This window comes from Natator depressus, chromosome 6 (assembly GCF_965152275.1).
Source record: "Natator depressus isolate rNatDep1 chromosome 6, rNatDep2.hap1, whole genome shotgun sequence".
Classification (NCBI taxonomy): domain Eukaryota; kingdom Metazoa; phylum Chordata; order Testudines; family Cheloniidae; genus Natator; species Natator depressus.
In genome coordinates this window covers 8,652,637-8,673,768 of record NC_134239.1, presented here as the reverse complement: position 1 = coordinate 8,673,768, position 21,132 = coordinate 8,652,637, and the positions used below count along the sequence as shown (strand labels likewise).

The following is a 21,132-nucleotide window of genomic DNA, read 5'->3' as shown; positions in this document are numbered from 1 at the left end:
AAATCACTCTTCAGTCGAGCAGCAAAAGGTTTGACTTGATCCAATGGCTGGAAGTTGAAGCAAGACAAATTCCTACTAGAAACAAGGCACAATTTTTCAACAGTGAGGGTAATTAGCCATTGGAACAATATGCCAAGTGTCATGGTGGATTCTCTATCACCAGCACATTTAAAATCATGATTGGATGTTTTTCTAAAAGATCTGATCTGATCTAATTCAAACAGGGATTAATTCAGGGATGTTCTCTGGCCTATGAGACACAGGAGGTCAGAGTAGATGATCACAATGGTCCCTTCTGGCCTTGGGATCTAGGACTCTGTAATGGACAATTTTTCCCTCGGTGAGGCCAGAAATTAGATGCCCCAAATGAATCTATGGCTCTTGAGTTGCCCTGTGTAGAACCATAGATTTCAAGGCCAGAAGAGGCCATTAGATCATTCTAGTCTGACCTCCAGTATAAGACAGACCAGAAAAACCTCACCCGGTGTTTCCTGCATCCAGCCAAGAGGCCCATGGTTCCACTTGAATGAGGCCAAGATTTTTCAAAAGCGACTAGTCATTTAAAAAGAAAAATTTTTTTTGGAACTTCTCTTTTTGGTTGATCACCTTGAGACCCCTTTTATAGGGGGCTGGTTTTCAAAAGGTGCTGAGTGCCTGCCCTCTGAAAACCAGCCCCTTTAATATGTCTCCAAGAAACTTAGAACTGGAAGGGTCACTGAGTCAACTCTGTGCTGTCACAGGCCATCATGGAATCCTACTCGGAGACTTACCCAGATCCATCTTCAAACCAGTTAGGGTGTTTGCTCCTAGTGGGAGGCTGTTCCACAACCTCCCTCCTCTGATGGTCAGGAACCTTCTCATTTCCAGCCTATGTTGATTCCTGGCCCGTGTGTCCCCATGTGTTCTTGTGCCAACATTGTCCTTTAGCTTCAATAGCTCTTCTCCCTCCCTGGTGTTTTCCGCATGGTATATTTAGAGAGAGCAGTCAGATCCCCTCTCAGCCTGCATTTTAGGTAGGCTTGGAAGGATTAGATGTTTATTGGTAAATGTCAGTTTCACCACACACACAAACCATCAACAGAATATTTCTATCAATATTAATTGAAATTTACAAATAGGCAAAGTAAGAAAAATGCTGCTTGAGAACTTCTTAGAGTCAAAATCCAGTGATTTAGATTATTGAATTGGGCTTGTTACAAATGGACCGACGAATGAACAGTAAAACCAGGTATGATCTGTTGATTTAAGGATATTTACTTTGTATATTGTGATGTGATGTTGACAATTTGTGTTTGAATGGTGTATAAAACTTTTAACTTTTTGAGTCTCAGTGGCTTTTGTCATTAAATAATTGTCTGACACCCCTTAATATTTTCCATACAACTGTGAAAATTTAAATAAATAATCTCAAATAATGCTTAAAAATAGGGCTGTCAAACGATTAAATAAATTAATTGTGATTAATCGCACGATTAAAAAAATGTATCATGCTGTTAAACAATAATAGAATACTATTTATATAAATATTTGTGGATGTTTTCCACATTTTCAAATATATTATTTTAATTACAACACAGAATACAAAGTGTACAGTGCTCACTTTAAATTTTTTTTTTATTACATATATTTGCACTGTAAAACTAAAAGAAATAGTATTTTTCAATTCGCTTAATACATGTACTGTAGTGCAATCTCTTTATCATGAAATTTGAGCTTAAAAATGTAGAATTATGTACAAAAAAACCAGCAAAAATAAAACAATGTAAAACTTTGTAAAACTACAAATCCACTCAGTCCTACTTCTTGTTCAGCCAATCTCGACACGTTCGTTTACATTTGCAGGAGATAATGCTGCCTGCTTCTTGTTTACAGTGTCACCTGAAAGTGAGAACAGGCACTGTTGTAGCCGGTATTGCAAGATATTTATGTGCCAGATGCACTAAAGATTCATATGTCTCTTCATGCTTCAATCACCATTCCAGAGGAAATGTGTCCATGCTGATGATGGGTTCTGCTTGGTAACGATCCAAAGCAATGCAGAGTACTGCATGTTCATTTTCATCATCTGAGGCAGATGCCACCAACAGAAGATTGATTTTCTTTTTTGTTGGTTCGGATTCTGTAGTTTCCTTATGGGAGTGTTGCTCTTTTAAGACTTCTGAAAGAATGCGCTACACCCCGTCCCAATCAGATTTTTGGAAGACACTTCAGATTCTTAAATCTTGGGTCAAGTGCTGTAGTTTTCTTTAGAAATCTCACATTGGTACCTTCTTTGTGTTTTGTCAAATCTGCAGTGAAAGTGTTCTTAAAGTGCTGGGTCATCATCCAAGACTGCTATAACATGAAATATATGGCAGAATGCGGGTAAAACACAGAGCAGGAGACATACAATTCTCCCCCAAGGAGTTCAGTCACAAATTTAATTAATGCATTATTTTTTTAACAAGCGTCCTCAGAATGGAAGCATGTCCTCCGGAATGGTGGCCAAAGCACGAAGGGGCATATGGATGTTTAGCATATCTGGCACATAAATACCTTGTAATGCTGGCTACAAATGTGCCATGCAAACGTCTGTTCTCGCTTTCAGGTGACATTGTAAATAAGAAGCGGGCAGCATTATCTCCTGTAAATGTAAACAAACTTGTTTCTCTTAGCGATTGGCTCAACAAGAAGTAGGACTGAGTGGACCTGTAGGCTTTAAAGTTTACATTGTTTTGTTTTTGAGTGGAGTTATGTAATAAAAAAACTAACTTTTTAAGCTTTCATGAGAAAGAGATTGTACGACAGTACTTGTATGAGGTGAATTGAAAAATACTATTTCTTTTATCATTTTTACATTGCAAATATTTGTAATAAATAATATAAAGTGAGCAGTGTACACTTTGCATTCTGTGTTGTAATTGAAATCAATATATATGAAAATGTAGAAAAACATCCAACAGTTTTAATAAATTTCAATTGGTATTCTGTTGCTTAACAGTGCTATTAAAACTGCGATTAATTTTTTAAATCATAATTAATTATTGATATTATCCAGCAAAATTATTTTAAAAAACCCCAAACTAATTCTGAAAAGCCTAGTTTTCGGCTAACTAAGTGAAGCTCTTTCTGTGTCCTCTCGTACACTAGGTACTCCATTCCTCTTATTAGATGTTTGGCTGCGTGTGTGTGTGTGTGTGTGTTCTCCCTGTGTACTGCCCCAGCTCTGCGCAGACAGCCGGCACAGCAGACCTCGAGCGAACTGCCCAATGACCACAAGGTCCATTAAGGTACAAAGGCACCAGGCCAGGTTTATTGTTGACAAAGCACGGTAATAGCACCTGGCAGACTCTATGAGGATAGTAAGACACGTATGCCCGTGACAATGGATGCAGCTCTAATACAAGGGCTTATATCTCAGGCTCTCTTCCTACTACACCTCTGATCATCCTAGCTGCCTTCTCTAAACCTGTTCCAGTTTGAATTAATCTTTCTGGACCATGTGACCAGAATTGGACACAGTATTCCAGATGAGGTTTTACTAGTGCCTTGGTTTCTTTCCCAAATCATTAATCCCTTTTGAAAATCTTGACCACGGTATCTTTGAGAGAAGCCAGCCAGTCCAGTCTGGCTTGGAAAGTCCACCCCACCCTTTCAGGGAATTGTTCTGATGTGGTGTAATTTTACCAATGGGCAATAAAGAACCAGGGATCACAGATTTAAGGAGAGGCAAAAGAAGAGAAATCTAGTTATGATCCGGTGTCATGTGAAACTTCATGACCAGGGAGCTGAGAATTTCCATTGTTCTTGAAGCAAGAGCGGCAAAGGGCCCCAGACTGGGATTCAAACCCTTGGATCCTAGCACCACCCCCTTTTTTTTTCCATGCCCCACTCAGCCCCTGCTGAGCTGGCTCCTTTCATCTCCCCTTGTAAACTGGTCCCTGCAGACCTCTGATCATGTCTGTTGCTCTGCCCCTGGCTCCCTGCAATCTGTCTATATCTCTCCAGGATTGTGGGGCCCAAAGATAAGCCCAGAAGGGGTCTCCCCAGGATTATATAGACGGGGACTATCCCCTCTGTTCTCAGGTCTAGGAATGGGACATGCAGCCTTTCCCCTCTAGGGGCTCCGAGCAGCCTCAGGGCCGGGGAGTGGGTGGCTCGGAGGGTGAGGGGATTGGGGGGAATGGGATATGGGACCTTCCCCTCTAGGGGGCACTGGCTCTGATCCAGCCCCAGGGCAGGGGACTGGCTGGCTCAGGGGGGCAGGGAATGGGATACAGGCCAGGACCTTAGTGTGTGAATCTCGTTTGCTGTGTTCATTAGGCCTAGTGTGAAAGGAGTTGGGTCTCAGCCCAGATGGGAACAGACAGGTGTGCACTTGACCACAGTCCCCACAAAACAGTGGGCTCAGTGACAGCAGGGGCCATGAATCCCTGAGACATTTCTGCCTCCTCAGCTCCCCCCAGGGTTTGTGACTGAGGTATTTACCTCACGCCTGTGACCCCCTGTCCACCTCAGGCCCCAGCCTCCCACCCAACTGCCCCAGAGACACCAAACCACAACATGCCCAACTGCCATGGAACCTCCAGAGCCCAACATTCTACCCAACTGCCACAGAACCTCCAGACCCCAACACCCCCCACCCAACTGCCACAGAACCTCCAGATCCCAGCACCCCCCACCCCACTGCCACAGAACCTCCAGACCCGAATATCCCCCTCCCCCGACTGCCACAGAACCTCCAGACCCCAACATTTCACCCAACTATCATGGAATCTTCAGATCCCAGCATTCCAGCCAACTGCCATGGAACCCTCAGACCCCAACAGTCCATCGTAAATGGGCTGTGTAGCAAGGTAGCTGAAGTCCTGTTCCAGTCCAGCTGCACCGTCCTTTGGTGTAAGGAGAAGGGTGGGGCTGGGCTAGGAGCTATAAAAATGAGAGCCCAAAAGCAAGCAACAATCCAGAGAGGGAGGTAGAGTCATGAATGCAGAAGTCAGGAGCAGAGCACGGCTAGGCTGGGAGCCTCAGGGAGGGGAAGTCTGGAAGGAGGGAGAGGTGAGAGGTCCCTGGTGAGCATGGGAGCCAAATCAGGCTGGAGAAAGCAGAGGGCCTTCAGGGGAGTCACCTACAAACTCCCCCAGGCCGGAGATCCGTGGCCAGAGAGGGCTGAAGGCTGAGAGCAGCAGCAGGAGGCTCAGGACAGCTGAAGCCAGAGGGGCAGAGAGGGCTGAACTCTGGGGAAGGATGGAGGGTTGAGCCCACTGATATCTCCAGCTGGAACCAGACCTGGGAATGAAAGAAGGTGGAGAAGCATCCCAGCTAGAAGGGTGCTGGAGCTGTACTGCAGAGCCGTGGTTTTGTTCATAGATCCCTCGATTCCAAGGCCAGAAGAGATCATTGTGATCATCCAGCCTGACCTCCTGTGTAACACAGGCCTGAGAACTTCCTTGAAATAATTCCTAGAGCAGAGCTTTTAGAAAAGCATCCAATTCTGATTTTAAAACGGTCAGTGATAAAGAATCCAGTATGACCCTTTTTAAGTTGGTCTACGGGGCAATTACTCACATCTCCTTGTTAAAAATGTATGTCTTATTTCCAGTCTGAATTTGTCTAGATTCAGCTTCCTGCCATTGGATCATGTTCAACCTTTGTCTGCTAGATTGAGGAGCCCATTATAGCAGATCAAGTCACCCCTTAACCTTCTCTTTGTTAAACTGAATAGACTGAGCTCCTTGAGTATCATTTTAATCGTTCTTGTGTCTTTTTTCTGTTCGCTCTGCAATTGATCAACATCCTTCTTGAATTTTGGCGACCAGAATTAGACACAGGATACCAGCAGAGGTCGCAGCAGTGCCAAATATAGGGGTAAAATAACCTCTCTACTCCTACTTGAGGTTTTCCTGTTTATACAGTGATGAATTGGCACAGGTTCCACCCCCGAGCCATGGCCCATGGTCTGATAAGAGTCCAGGCGCTATGTGTGATGAGCAGGAACCCTCCAGATGTTCAACCCATGCAACGCTCCCCAGCCGCTCCAGATGTTCTGCAGGTGACATCATTCCTCAGCCCTCTCCAGGTGTTCTGAACTTGTAATAATATCTCTTCCTCTCCCCCAGACCCTTCAGATGTTCAGGACATGTGGCATTACCCCTGAGCCACCCTCTCTTCCCCCTTCTCTGGCCATTTTTGGGAATCTTTTTCTTTGCTTTTAACAAAACCCTGATGTTGAATGATTTTCGGAAGGCTCTGTACAGAGAACACTCCCTGATTTTAGCCCCTGGCCCTGTTCTCTGTTGGGGCAACATGAGGAAATGTTCCTGGAGACCCTTTGGGGGCATATGGGCTGCAGACCCTGTGGGGTGGGGGTGAGGGGTGTCAGGAGGCAGCGGCCTGGATGCCTCACAGCACAATATGAAGCCACTTGTCCATTTTTAACCCTGCAAAAGGGGACAAGTTCTGGAGCTGTCTAGCTCAACCCTCCACCTCCTCTTGTATCAGGAGAGCTCCGTCTGGCCAGGATGGCTGGTGAGGGTCCCCCTTAAACCTTCTCTTCTGAAATACTGTCCCAGTATTGCCTGCAAGATGGAAATCGGCAGAAACAGAAGCCCACAACCTCCTTGATCGTTTACATTCCTCTAATCTCCCAGCAGAGGGCTCCATGCCCCAAGATTGAAACAATAAAGGACCAATAGTCATGCTGTAACCGCCAGAGAAAATCAACTGCAGGGACTTCCCTGTGCTGCCTGGGAGCTGTCTGGGGAGGGGAGGGCAGGGGGGAGAAGAACCCTGCTAGGCTCAGTTGCACAGACCCCCTCCTTTGCCCTGTGGTGCAGCAGAGGTAGGAGAGATCAGATCAGATGTATCCAACATAGGTTCCCGCACCAGTGGGATGTGGGCCAGGAGTGGGGTGGTGGAATATAGCCCCTCCCTGGGGACATGGTATTATGTTCTGTAGGTCTTGTTGTTTAAAGGCAGGTCTCTCGGAGGCAGCATCCCTTGAGACACACTTCTCCAACCGGGAGGTGGAAGACACTTATTGCTAGGGCCCTACCAAATTCACAGTCCATTTTCATCAATTTTGTGGCCAGAGGGTTTTAAAATTGGGCAGTTTCACGTTTTCACATGTTTACATCTGACATTTCACAGTGCTGTAACTGTGGCAGTCCCAACCCAAAAGGTACCCAGAGATGGGTGTGATCTCCCTCCCTGCCCCCAGCAGCCGTACAGGTGAAGAGGAAGTCCTGTCCCTTCCCAGCCCAGCTGGGCCTCACAGCTAGGAGCTCCCGGCTGGGGCACTTCCAGAAGTAAGGGGAAGATCTCATGAAAGGAGGGTCTCAGCCATGCTGGCAGAGGGTTTTGGGGGCAGCAGTACCTTGTTAGCCAAGAGGGGATTTTGTTTGTGCACTGAAGCTCTGGACTGGGCTCAGATTTTAGGGCACCTGTCACCCATTGTGTCCTGCAGTCCTGTTTGCTGCTTGTGACTCTCTGCCCTTCGTTACACTAAGAGCGGCTTCCTCTAGAAACGACTCTAGGTGCTGTGTGTCGTGTGGAGCTGTGCACAGGGTGTAACCGGTGCGCTGGGGTGTACTGTTGCTGTGGGAACAGCAGGCTTTGTCGGGGTGATGGAAGCTCCCTAAAAGTGTGTGTATCAGGGGCACCGTCGCCTGAACCATTAGCCCACTCCCCACGTGGCCTGTTCCCCTGAGACCCTGCCTCTGGGCTGCCTCTTTCCCTGAGGCCCTGCTCCTGAGGCACCTCTTCTCACAAAGACCTCGCCCCCCCCTTGCTCCTCTCCACCCCCCCACCACTCACCTTTATGGTTGTAAAAAGTGATGGGACCAAGGCCTTCTAGTCCCCCCTCTTCCAGGACCCCTGGAGCTGGTGATGCTGTGACTGTCCAGGGGACCAGGGCTGGGCACTGCCAGGGGGCGCTCAGAGGGGTGTTCCTCTCTAAGCTGCAGAGAGACAGCAGAGCATGTGTGGGCGGAGAGGGGAAGCCGTGTGTTGCCTGTAGATGGGAGTCGGGGAGCTGGCCCCCAGCTGGAACAGCCACAGCTGCTTCAAGCTAAGGGCGGATTCCTCATAACCCTGGATCTTCCCAGGGAGTGTCACACATCGGGAGTGGGACAATGACTTCACAGGCAGAGGCGGATTGAGATCTATTCAGCTGTGTGTGTCATAGACCCTCTACCATGCTCACAATAAGATTTCCCCTCCAACTTGTGAGGCTGGGGCTGGTGATTTGGCATGAGGAAGGGACGGGATCTCCTCCTGCTGTTGAGATCCACAGCAGCCCTTCCTTTCCGCCAGGGCACTGAGCTGGCACACAGAGAAGAGGGTCTGGGACAGAGCCAGGAGTCAAACCCAAATCTCTTGACTCAGGGCCACACCTTAGTCCCCAGACCAGTTGGAGTCCTTTCCTCTAGGGTGGTGCTCAGCCAGTCTGGGGACTTTGACCTCCCCGCACAGCTCCCTACATTGGGCAGTTCCCAGGATGCTGTGCACAGCTGTGTTTGTTCCAAGGTCTAGTCCTCACCTCGGATCCATTCTCCAGGGACAGAGGGAGTGTGGAACCTGTGGAGAAGAATCATGGCCACCATGAAATCGTGGAGAGATCCTCTGCATCAAGGTGACCCTCACCTCAAGTGAAACCCCACTCACAATCAAAGTCTCCTCTTCTGTATGTTCTGCTGGAGGGCTCTCGGGAGGCCTCAGGGATTTGGGGTGGCAGCCGGGACCGAAGGCTCTCACATGTCACTCAGTCCAGCTCCCAAACTTACCTACATTCCATGTTAGAGAGTCTTACGTCTTGTTGCTTCTATCGGCCAAGCTCATTGCACCCACCAGGGGCTCCAACTGCCCCCCCCCCCGGCTCCCTGTGTGCCCCTCCCGTCCTCCTCTATTTCAGGAGTTACTCCACCCCTTCCCTCCCGGCAGGGGCTCTGTGTGTCCCCCATTCCCCACTGACTGACAGAGAAATGCCGTGGAGTTGAGGGTAAGATCTCGCTTTGCTCGGCCAACAGGCTTGGGTTGTGGGACCTCACTGCCCCACCAGGATAAAGCAGCCCAAGGAGGAGGCAACAGAGCCATTTGTAAATGGCGCTAAAGCTTCCTACTTCATTAGTTATTTCTATTACAGCCACACCCACAGGCCCACCCCAGATCAGGGCCCCATTGTGCCAGGCGCAGGACACACCCAGAGCAAGGACAGTCCCTATCCCAAAGGGCTTACTAGGGAAAATAGAAATGGCAGGAGGGTAAACTGAGGCACAGAGAGGGGAAGGGACTTCCCCAAGGACACAAAGCCAGTCAATAGCTGAGGCAGGAATACAACCCAGGACTGCTGACTTTGAGGACCACATGGCCTCTTAGGCCACGTCTACACTACCCGCTGGATCGGCGGGTAGTGATCGATCTACTGGGGATTGATTTATCGCGTCTAGTGTAGACTAGACAAATCGATACCCGAGCACTCTCCTCATCGACTCTGGAACTCCACCGCCACGAGAGGGGGAAGCGGAGTCGATGGGGGAGCGGCAGTGGTCAACTTGCCGCCGTGAGGACGGTGAGGTAAGTCGACCTAAGATACATCGACTTCAGCTACGCTATTCATGTAGCTGAAGTTGCGTATCTTAAGTCGACCCCCACCCCCAGTGTAGACCTGGCCTTAGTCTTAGTTCATCCTGCCTTGATAAGTTTATGTGAATCCTTCATTTTGTGTCTCTATCACACTCTGCCACCCACAGCTGGGCAGACATGGGTGAGGGATTCGTAGAGTTTATAGCCAGAAGGGACCATTCTGACCACCCGGCCCGACCTCCTGCATGACCATGGCCAACGACCCTCACCGAGTGATTCCTGCAGCCAGCCCAGAACTTCTGGTGGCTCTAGAGTGGAACTTTTACAGACAGTCGTCCAGTCTTGGTGTAAAGACTCCAAGTGATAGGGAATCCACCATATCCCTCGGTGAGTTGTTCCAGTGGTTAATTCCCCCCACTGCTAGAAATTCACACCTTATTTCCAGTCTGAATTTGTCTCCCTTCAGCTTCCATCCTTTGGATCTTGTTAGACTGTCTTCTGCTCGATTTAACAACCTTCTGAGAAATCTCCCCACATGGATACCAGGGTCACGTCACCTCTTAACCTTCTCTTGTAAAAGCAAAATAGATCGAGCTTCTTCGATCTCTCAAGTTAGGGCAATTTAAGGAGCGTTGAGTGTAAGACATGGAAGGTTATCCCATGCTACTCGCCACCGGTGAAGCCTGAGCTGGAGTGCTGTGTCCAGTTTTAGGCACTACACTTTAAGAAGGATGTGGCCAAACTGCAGAGAGTCCAGAGGAGAGCAACAAAAACGCTAAGAGGTTCAGAAAACCAGACCTGTGAGGAAAGGATAGAAGAACAGGGCATGTTTAGTCTTGAGAGGAAGGCTGTGGGGGGACCGGATAACAGTCTTCAAAGATGTTAAGGGCTGTTATAACGAGGACAGTGATCAATTGTTCTCCATGTGCATTGAGGGCAGGACAAGAAGGAACTGGCTTAGTTTGTAGCAGGGGTGTTGTAGGTTAGATATTAGGAAAAACTTTCTACCTCTAAGGCTAGTTTAGTCCTGGGACAGGTCACTGGGGAGGGTGTGGAGTCCCCATGACTGGAGGTTTTTAAGAGCAGGTTGGACAAACCCCTGTCAGGGACGGTCTAGGTTTTCTGGGTCCTACCTCAGTGCAGGGGGCTGGACTATTTAGTCTCTGGGGTCCCTTGAAGCATAACATTTCTATGATTTCTGAATGGTGGAGGCCAGACTTGGGCACAGTCTCCAGTCATGGTCTCCCCTAGGCCGTATATAGAGGTGACACCCCCCTCCCTGTTCCGACTCAATACTTTCCTCTTTATAGTTCATCCTGTGATCCTCTTAGCTACAGCCATGCTCTGGGATCTCTTGGTCAGGTGGTTAACCACCCTGACTAAGGCTGCAGACTTGTCATGGCATCTTTGATCCAGCATCACGGTGCAGTGGTGGGAAATGGGGTGTAGAGTCACAGGTGTGAAAATTCAACAATACTTCTTTAAATCCTATAGACATAAATTCCTTGTCCATGCCCTGCCGAGGGGCAGCCTGCAGCAGCAACCTCTGCCCTGGCAGAAAACCCCTAATCCTGGCCTGGTGTGGAGGGGGGCCCTGGGAAGGGCGGGGGGCCTGGAGAGCAAACCCACCCCACATTCACCACTCAGTGGTGGCTCCTGCCCCACCAGGTTGTAATGTCCCTCACTCCAATTTGGCTTGGCTGCCTCCCCAGTTGCGCTCAACCTGAGTGGGGCTGCGACCCCGTGAGCCAGGGTGCAATGCCAAGAGTGGGAAGCCGGGCCCAATCCATAGTCTATGAGAATTCTTGGATTCCCTGCTGATGCTGATCTCTCACATAGCAGCATCTGTGGGTAACCTTTTCTACCATTTCCGGTACGCTAGGATGCTCCATCCCATCCTGGTGGACAAAGACCTCTCAGTTATTCACCTATTCACCACCTCTTGGCTGGACTACAGTAATGTGGTGGACCTGGGCATGAAACCAGCGGTGTTTAGAAAACACCCTCTCCAGCTCTTCCGCCTGGGCCTCCCCTCTACATCAGGTAGGACTGTCTCTCCAATCCCTCCAGCCCCTTGGACTTCCTCTCCACACTGGGCTGGCTACCCCTCTAAAACCTTGCTATGACCCACTGGTTGGGAAACGTTGCTTTATTAAAATCCTGGACACACTCGCAAAAATATCTCAGTCACAAATCAAAATCAGGGCATCCTATGAGCTTTTTAGTACCATGACATGCCCACAGCCCTAACCACACTCCCTACTAGCTTTCCAGAGTCACTGCTTTCCAGGGTACAGGCCCCCATCCAGTAAATGTGAAAGATATTCTCGTTGTTCCTGGATGTACAGCTTTGCATTTGGCCACCTTAAAACACGTCTGTGACTCTGGCAGACCAGCTGCCAGCTCATGCCAAGGCCCCCAGGCCTCATTGCACACTGACACATGCACAGCTGGGAACCGGTCTGGCTCACCTGTGCATTAGCATTGATACATTAGGTGTTCGATTTTGAAAAGTGTGTGTCGTGTTTAGACTTTATGAAATGCTTGTGTAAATTGCTGCAGGCATTGATCTCACTGAAATGTCTGTACCCCAAGTTATAAGGTTATATTGTGGACACAGACCATGGAGAGCTTTGCCTCATAGGTTTGACAGGCAGCAACCCCATGGCTCCTGATTGGCTCCCTGTCCCATAAATCCCAAGAGGTGGTCCAGGAAGTGTCCAGGCAGCAGCATGGCTCTTCAGTAGCTGCTACGACTGTTCCTGTTCTATGCCTTGGAACTCCTGGCTTGACCTCAGCTTGATTTGGACTCACCAGGCTAAACCACCGCCTCCTCCAGTACGGGTCCGAGGACACAATGAGTATGAGGTGCATGAGATACTGGACTCAAAAATCAGACACAGCTCCTTATAGACTGGGAGGGCTCTGGCCTGGAAGAACAATCATGGGAGCCTTTATCCCAAGACCATGCACCCAACTTTGCACCAGCCTTCCATGATTGGGGGTCCACAGTTTGTGTTGTGGTTTTGGCACAAAATTTCACAAACCTGCCAAACTGAGGCCAGCAGGAGGCAGCCCTAGTGGGGGCAGGGGGAGTAAATGTAAGGCCCCTGTGTGATGGGTTGGATCACAGAAACCCCCTTGGGACTGCCATCTGATGCGTTGGGACGACCTCTGAGCCTGTTTTCCCTGTGTAGCTTGGGACTTCAGAACCTTGCCAGTTTGAACCAGGCATGCTAGCCTGTACAAACCCAGACCCAGGTCTGAACAACGTCCCACAAACTGCAGGCTTAACTGAAAACAGCTTAAGAAGTGTTCCTGTCTCCAACACTCCGATGCCCAGGTCTTAGTAAGGTCCAAACCTAAATAATCTGTTTTACCCTGTATAAGCTTATAGAGGATAAACTCATAAATTGTTCGCCCTCTATAACACTGATAGAGAGATATGCACAGCTGTTTGCCACCCCCCCTCCAGTATTAATACATACTCTGGGTTAATTAATAAGTAAAAAGTGATTTTATTAAATACAAAAAGTGGGATTTAAGTGGTTCCAAGTAATAACAGACAGAACAAAGTGAATTACCAAGCGAAATAAAATAAAACACGCAAGTCTAATCCTAATACTGTAAGGCCTGGTCTACACTCGTGGGGGGGAGTGGATCGATCTAAGATACGCAACTTCAGCTACGAGAATAGCGTAGCCGAATTTTACGTATCTCAGATCAACTTAGAATCACTTACTTCTCGTCCTCGCGGCGCAGGATCGACGGTGGCCACTCCCCCGTCGACTCCGCTTCTGCCTCTCGCCGTGGTGGAGTTCCAGAGTCGACGGCAGAGCGATCGGGGATCGATTTATCGCGTCTACACTAGACGCGATAAATCGATCCCCGATAAATCGATCACTACCCACCGATCCGGCGGGAAGTGTAGACATGGCCTAAGAAAGTGATTACAGATGAAATCTCACCCTCAGAGATGTTTCAGTAAGCTTCTTTTACAGACTAGCCTCCTTCTAGTTTGGGTCCAGCAATTACTCACACCCCTGTGGTTACTGTCCTTTGTTCCAGTTTCTTTCAGGTATCCTTTGGAGGTGGAGAGGCTACTTCTTGAGCCAGCTGAAGACAAAATGGAGGGGTCTCCCAGGGGCTTAAATAGACTTTCTTTTGTGGGTGGAGACCCTCTCCTCTCTCCTATCCAGAATTCAGCTCCAAGACGGAGTTTTGGAGTCACATGTCCATGCATGACTGAGTTCCTTACCAGCCAGGCCACATTCCTGGGAGAGCTCAGATGTCGATTGGCGTCTCCAAGTTCATTGTTAGCTTAAGTGTTTCTTGATTGGGCACTTACTGAGAATAGTCTTTTTTCTGGAAGCTGACCAACTGCTTCACTGAGGCTACTTAAACAAGTACATAGCCAATATTCATAAATTTGAATACAAAATTGATACATGAATACAAATAGGATGAATCCATTCAGTAGATCATAACCTTTGCAGAGATATGTTACATGGCATATGTAGCACAAAACATATTCCAGTTATGTCATATATACATTCATAAGCATATTTCCATCAAGCATTATGGGGTGCAATGTCACACCCTCCTCCTGAACTTACTGCCAGAGGCTTGGACATTGTCCATGGCGGAGGCATTTATACCTAAAATTCCTCTTTTCTGGACAGGGCATCTGCTACCCAATTCTCCTTTCGTTTAATATGCATAATCTCCATGTCAAATTCCTGTAGGACCAGGCTCAAGTGTAGCAGTTTGGAGTTTGTGCCCATAGTCTGGTGAAGCCATACCAAAGGTGAATGGTCAATTAGAATTCTGAACCTCCTATTGCAGAGGTAAGGCCTTAGTTGTTCGCCAGCCCAGACAATGCATTACACTCCTTCTCTATGACAGAGTAATTCTGTTCAGCAGGGGACAGCTTTTTGCTTAGGAAGGCAATGGGATGCTGTGACGTTATTGACTTGAACTGGGACTGTATAGAACATTGTTGCAACCAAAGTCCCGTAGTGGCACCAAATCTTGCATAAAGGGGGTCAAATGAGGTGTCTCAGACAAGGTTATGGTTTGCTGGTTATGATTATGCTGTCTATATGTGTGTATCATTTTTATAGTTAAAGATATGAATATTGGCTCTACACTGTCTGTATTTCAAACTTGTGCTATGCTTCTGGGGAACACTCCAGACAAGTTGGTGTCAGCTCTGCCTAGCCTGCTTGATGGCCCATTAAGGACCATCAGCTGTACAACTGACCCATTGAGAGAAGGCAGACACACCTTGTGACTCAGCAGGGTATGCAGGGACCTGCCTATGGACAGAACTCTGAGGTTTTTCCAGGCCATGTGATGGACAGCTTCTCTTTGGGACAAAGGAAGAAAGACCACATGGCAAGAGAATATAAAAAGCTGCTGCAGCTCCTCCATCTTGTCTTCATTCCTGCTTCATACCTCTGGAGGGACTTTGCTACGCTGAAGCTTTGAACCAAGGACTGAATGACCCATCCCAGCTGGGGATGTTCTCCAGAGACTAGATTTGAACCTGCAGTTTATTCCATCACTGCTACAAGCCTGAACCAAGAACTTTGCCATTGCTGTATGTAATCAATTCCATTTAACCAATTCTAGCTCTCATCTATATTTCTTTCCTTTTATGAATAAACCTTTAGATTTTAGATTCTAAAGAATTGGCAACAGCATGATTTGTGGGTAAGATCTGATTTGTATCTTGACCTGGATCTGGGGCTTGATCCTTTGGGATCGAGAGAACCTTTTTTCTTTTACTGGGGTATTGGTTTTCATAACCATTTATCCCCATAACGAGTGGCACTGGTGGAGATACCGGGACACTGGAGTGTCTAAGGGAATTGCTTGTGGGGTGAGACGAAAGTCTGCTCTGTTTGGCTGCTTTGGTTTGCCTTAGAGGTGGAAAAACCCCAGCCTTGGGCTGTAACTGCCCTGCTTTAAGCAATGTGTCCTGAACTGGCACTCTCAGTTGGGTCCCGCCAGACCCATAGTCTGGTGAAGCCATACCAAAGGTGAATGCTCAGTTAGGATTTTGAACCTTCTATTGAAGAGGTAAGGCCTTAGTTATTCGATGGCCCACACAATGGCATAACACTCCTTGTCTATGACAGAGTAATTCTGTTCAGCAGGGGACAGCTTTTTGCTTAGGAAGGTAACGGGATGCTTCTTGCTGTCTTCCCCATCTGCATCAACATAGCACCCAACCCTGTGTCTGATGCATCAGTACACAATTCAAAAGGCTTATTGAAGTCAGGGCTGGCCAGCACAGGCTCCGCAGACAAGAGTGCTTGTACCTTGTTGAAGCCTTTCTGGCACGTCTCTGACCAAATTACTTTATTAGGTTGATGCTTTTTACATAAGTCTGTGATTGGGGATACAATGTCACTGAACCCCTCCACAAACCTCCTGTAATAGTTTGCCAAGCCTATGAAGGATTGGACTTGCCTTTTAGTTTGGAGTACGGGCCATTTCATGATGGCTTTCACCTTAAGAGGGTCGGGGAATATTTCCCCCCCGCCCCAACCCAGTGTCCTAGATAAGGGACTTTGTCTGCCCCTATCTTGCACTTAGAGGGTTTCACCTTAGCCCGGCTTCTTTGAGCTTTATAGTACAACTTCCAGGTGCTCCTTGTGGTCACCCCAGGTGTTGCCGAATACAGCAATGTCATCTATGTATGCCCTAGCATAATTCTGCCAACCATTTAATACTCTGTTGACCAGTCTCTGGAAGGTTGCACCAGCATTTACCAAACCAAAAGGTAACATTGTAAATTCATAGAGCCCTATATCAGTGATAAAAGTTGATTTTTGTTGTGCCTCCCCCTCCAAGGGGATTTTGCCAGTAACCTTTGGTTAGATCAGTGGTTCTCAAAGTTTTGTACTGGTGACCCCTTTCATATAGCAAGACTCTGAGTGTGACCCTCCTTATCAATTAAAAACAGTTTTTTATATATTTAACACCATTATAAATGCTGGAGGCAAAGCAGGGTTCGGGGTTGTCAGGGTTCCCTCCCCACTCTGAACTCTAGGGTACAGATGTGGGGACCCGCATGAAAGACCCCCTAAGCTTATTTCTACCAGCTTAGGTTAAAATTTCCCCAAGGCACAAATTCTTTGCCCTTAGACGGTATGCTGCCACCACCAAGTGATTTAACAAAGAATCAGGGAAAGGACCACTTGGAGTTTCTATTCCCCCAAAATATCCCCCAAGCCCTTCCACCCCCTTTCCTGGGGAGGCTTGAGAATAATATCCTGACCAATTGGTTACAAAGTTATCACAGACCCAACCCCCTGGGTCTTAGGACAATGGAGAAATCAGACTGGTTCTGAAAAGAAGGATTTTATTTTTAAAAAAGGTAAAAATCACCTCTGTAAAATCAGGATGGAAAATAACTTTACAGGGTAACAAAAGATTCAAAAACACAGCAGAACTTCCTCTAGGCTTAGTTTCAAAGTTACAAAAAACAGGAATAAACCTCCCACCAGCAAAGGAGAAATTCACAAGAATAACAAAAGATAATCTAACATGCCTTGCCTGGCTTTTACTTACAATCTTTGTAATATGAGAGACTTTTAGGATGGTTTATAGGAGAAGGAGTTTTCTGACCTGATGCTTCTCTGCTTCCCAAGAGAACACACAAAACAAAGCCTCCCCCCACTCAAGATTTAAAAGTATCTTTTTTCCCCATTGGTCCTTTTGGTCAGGTGCCAACCAGGTTATTTGAGCTTCTTAACCCCTTAGAGGTAAGGAGGAATTCTAGGCTACCCTTCGCTATATGGTTATGCCAGGGGTGGAGGCTGACAGCTCATGACCCCCCATGTAAGAATCTTGTGACCCCCTGAGGGGTCCCGACCCCCAGTTTGAGAACCCCCTGGGTTAGTTCAAATGTACTGAGATACTTGGCTTGGCTCAGGAAATCCAGCATGTCATCAGTTCTTGGCATGGGGTATGCATCTGTTACAGTGATAGCATTGAGTTTTCTATAGTCTACACAAAATCTAACAGTGCTATTCCTTTTGGGGTCCAAGACCACAGGGGAAGCCCACGCACTGTCAGACTCCTTAATCACCCCCAGGTCCAACATGCTTTGTATCTCAGCCAAATTTTCTCCTTCACCTTGCTGGTGGCCCTGTAAGACCTGGAATGGGGAGGCTGAGCCCCTTTCAGGAGGATTCTATGGGACAGCCAGTGTGTCCTCCCTGGTTTGTTGAAAAATACCTCACTGTACTTTTGCGGCATTGACAACACTTCCTCCCTTTCGACTGGTATCAGCTCACTACAGATTTCCATACTTTCCAGGATTGACCCATCTTGGCATTCAGCCATCAAATCAGTGAGTGGGCGTGCCTGAGTTTCCCCTTTGACACAACAGGTCATGTTTACCCTGGCCACTCCACTGTGATAGGCCTTGAGTCTGTTTACATGTACCAATTGGAGCACAGCATCATCAAGGGGCTTTTTAACTTTATGAGTGTCCTCACTTGCCACTTCCACCACTTCAAAGAGCCCCTCCCAGGAGTTTTGCATCTTGAACTTTTTTGCAGGGCTGAGAACCATGACCAAATCTCCTACATCAAAAGTGCATTTACAAGTATTTTTGTCATACCACGCCTTTTGCTTGGCCTGACTGCTCTGGAGGTTATTTCCATCATGTCTTTCAACTCCCTCCTGAACCTCTGGACATACTCAGTCACGGGTTCCTCCCTCACCGTGTTGAATCCTTCCCAGGTATCCCTGATGAGATCAAGAGGTCCCCTCACTTTGCTCCCATACATAAAGACAAATGGGGAAAATCCTGTGGACTCTTGGGGTACCTCCCTGTAGGCATACGGCAGGAAGGTCAATAACGCACCCCAACTTTGGCCCCTTTACTTGGCATACATCCCCAGCATGGATTTTAGGGTCCCATTGAACCTTTCCACCAGCCCATTGGCCAGGGGGTGGTAGGGGGCCATCTTAATCTGTTTCACTCCACACACCTTCCATAGCTCACTGAACAACTGCGACATAAAATTTGCCCCCCGATCAGACAAAATCTCCCGAGGGAAGCCCACTCTGCTGAATATGGTGAGCAGGGCTCTTGCAGCTGTCTCAACTTCTACGTTAGACAGCGCGATTGCCTCAGGATACCGAGTGGTGACGTCTAGTACCATGAAGATATACTTGTTCCCCCTCCGAGTGGGGTGTGACATAGAACCCACTATGTCCATTGCCACCCTTTGGAACACCTCTTGGATGACTGGCAAGGGATGCCTGACACACTGCAAAAGTCCTACAATAATCCCTCACATCATTCTGTATCCCTGGCCAGTAGAAATTTCTCCTCAGCTTGTCATAAGTCCTCTGTACCCACAAGTGACCAGCAAAGGGACTGTTGTACGCTACCAGCACTAATTCCCCCCTCTGTTGGCTGGGTACAACCAACTGCTTATAGGGTTGACCGGGGCCTCAGTTTTTCCCTACAGGGTCCTCCCTATAAAGTTTCCCATCCTCTTCAAAAAACTTCTCCCCTCCTTCCCTTCTTGGAGTTCCCTCCGAGATACACTTTCTTATGCTCTCAAGGGAGGGGTCAGCCCTTTGTTTAGCTGCAAATTCCTGACAGACAACCCTTGAGATACTGTCTCTGTCTCTAGGCACTGACTGCATCTCCCCGGCCACCGGCGCCTGTTGTCTTCAGTTGGGTAGAGGCCTGGCTCTGCCTCTCCTATACTTGGAAGCACCCCGCCTCCCACATTGTTGTGTCAATGGGACCCACCCCCACCTCCTCTGTGGGTTCCAAAGTCCAAGGGACTCCCTCCGAGTCACCCACCCCTGTGTTCCCTGGGGCAGGACATGTTAGCTGACCTACAGTCATCAGCTGGAACAGCCTCCTCACGGACAGGCCGTTCTCTCTCCTCCCACCCTGGGAGCCCCTCACAGCCTTTCTTCATGCTGCGAGTTACCACACGAACAGGCCTAGTTTTGCTGAAAAAATCATTTCCCAGCAACATGTCTGGGGGGATGTCCTCGAGCATTCCCTCCAGTAAATCACCTTCCATACCTTCCCACTCCAAATGAACCTTTGCCAGGGGTACAGGGAACCTTTGCGGCCCCACCTTCTTAATGTGGGTCATCTGCCCTGTCAAAACACTAGCGTCTGGAACCACACTTGGTCGAACCAGAGAGAACTGAGTTGCAGTATCCCTCCACCCCAGTCACTCTATGCCATCAATTTTGATAACCTTGATGTGTTCCATGGGGCTTCACCAGGCCCCATGTCCACCAAGCTGGTGTGATAAGAGGTAGGAGTACCCTCTGGGGTCTCAGGGCTGAGGGTAACCGAGCTAACATGGGACAAGGGAGGTTTACTCTCCTTTAATTTGGGACAGCTGCTTTTCAGCTGCCCTGGGGAATTGCAGTGAAAGCACCTTCTGGGATCCCCTGGTTGTCCAGGAGTCCTGAGGCGAATAACAGGGGAATGGGGAGGTGAACGCCCAGCCTCCTTTTCCCCAGGGGCAAAACGGTGATTTTGCTTTTCCCCAACTCTGTACCCCCCTGCCAGTGGTTTATGTTTAATTGCAGCTTGTATTTGCTCATAAGAGTCTGCAGACCCAGCTAATTCACCCACTGCATTTACCTTTTTGTCCCACAAATACTGTTTTACATCATCGCTGGACATATTCAGGAATTGTTCCTGAGTAACCAAACCACACATTTCTTCCAAGCTTGTAATGCCTTTTCCCCTCATCCACTTATCTAACAAATCTCTCATTTCATTTACTTAAGCCACATTACTCAATCCAGATCCCCTCTTAAGACTCCTGAATTTAACCCTGTAGGTTTCAGGTGTAATCTGAAACTGTTTCAAAACCAGTTCCTCAAGTTTACCATAGTTTGAAGCATCATCAATAGGCATCTTACTGAATATGTCCAGAGCTCTGCCAGTCAATTTTGCTATCAATATGGTCATCTTTTCATCTTCAGGGATTGCATGGAGGGTGCACAGTCTCTCAAAGGTGATAAAATGTTCAGCAATATCACTGGATCCATCATACTGTGGACACAGTCACTCCCATTTGTGGATTTTTGGGGACATGGAGCAAGCAGCTGGAGGGTTTTGTCTCTTCCACTCCATAACAGCCAGTTCATGCTTCTGGGCCTCAATCTGGGCCTGTATTTCTCGATCTCTCAACTCCAGGGCTCTTTTTTCCCTGGCTGCCTCTGCATTCATTTCCATTTGTTTTAATTCCATCTGTCCTTTATGTTCATTTTCTTTCTCAGCCATTTGTAACCTGTGCAGTTCTAGCTTTTTCTGAGTCTCACTCTCACTCATGCTGCTGATTTTCCTGCTTCTATTCCCTTCCTCAAAATAAGCTAACAGAAAATAACAAACCAGTAACCACTTTGTCTGTTCTCCAGCCACCACACCCAAAACTCACTTAAAATCACTACCAGTATCTCAGAGCAATCAGCTGTGCACAGATCCTGCTCGACTACGCCACTGTGACGGGTTGGATCACAGAAACCCCCATGGGAATCGCTGCCTGATGTGCTGAAACT

At 47.9% G+C, this 21,132-nt stretch overlaps 1 protein-coding gene across 1 annotated transcript in view; it reads left to right on the top strand.

Annotated features, from left to right (window-relative positions):
* Nucleotides 1-21,132, top strand: part of LOC141988522 (uncharacterized) — a 329,702-nt gene that overhangs the window by 63,303 nt on the left and 245,267 nt on the right. The gene's annotated exons all lie outside the window — the stretch shown is intronic.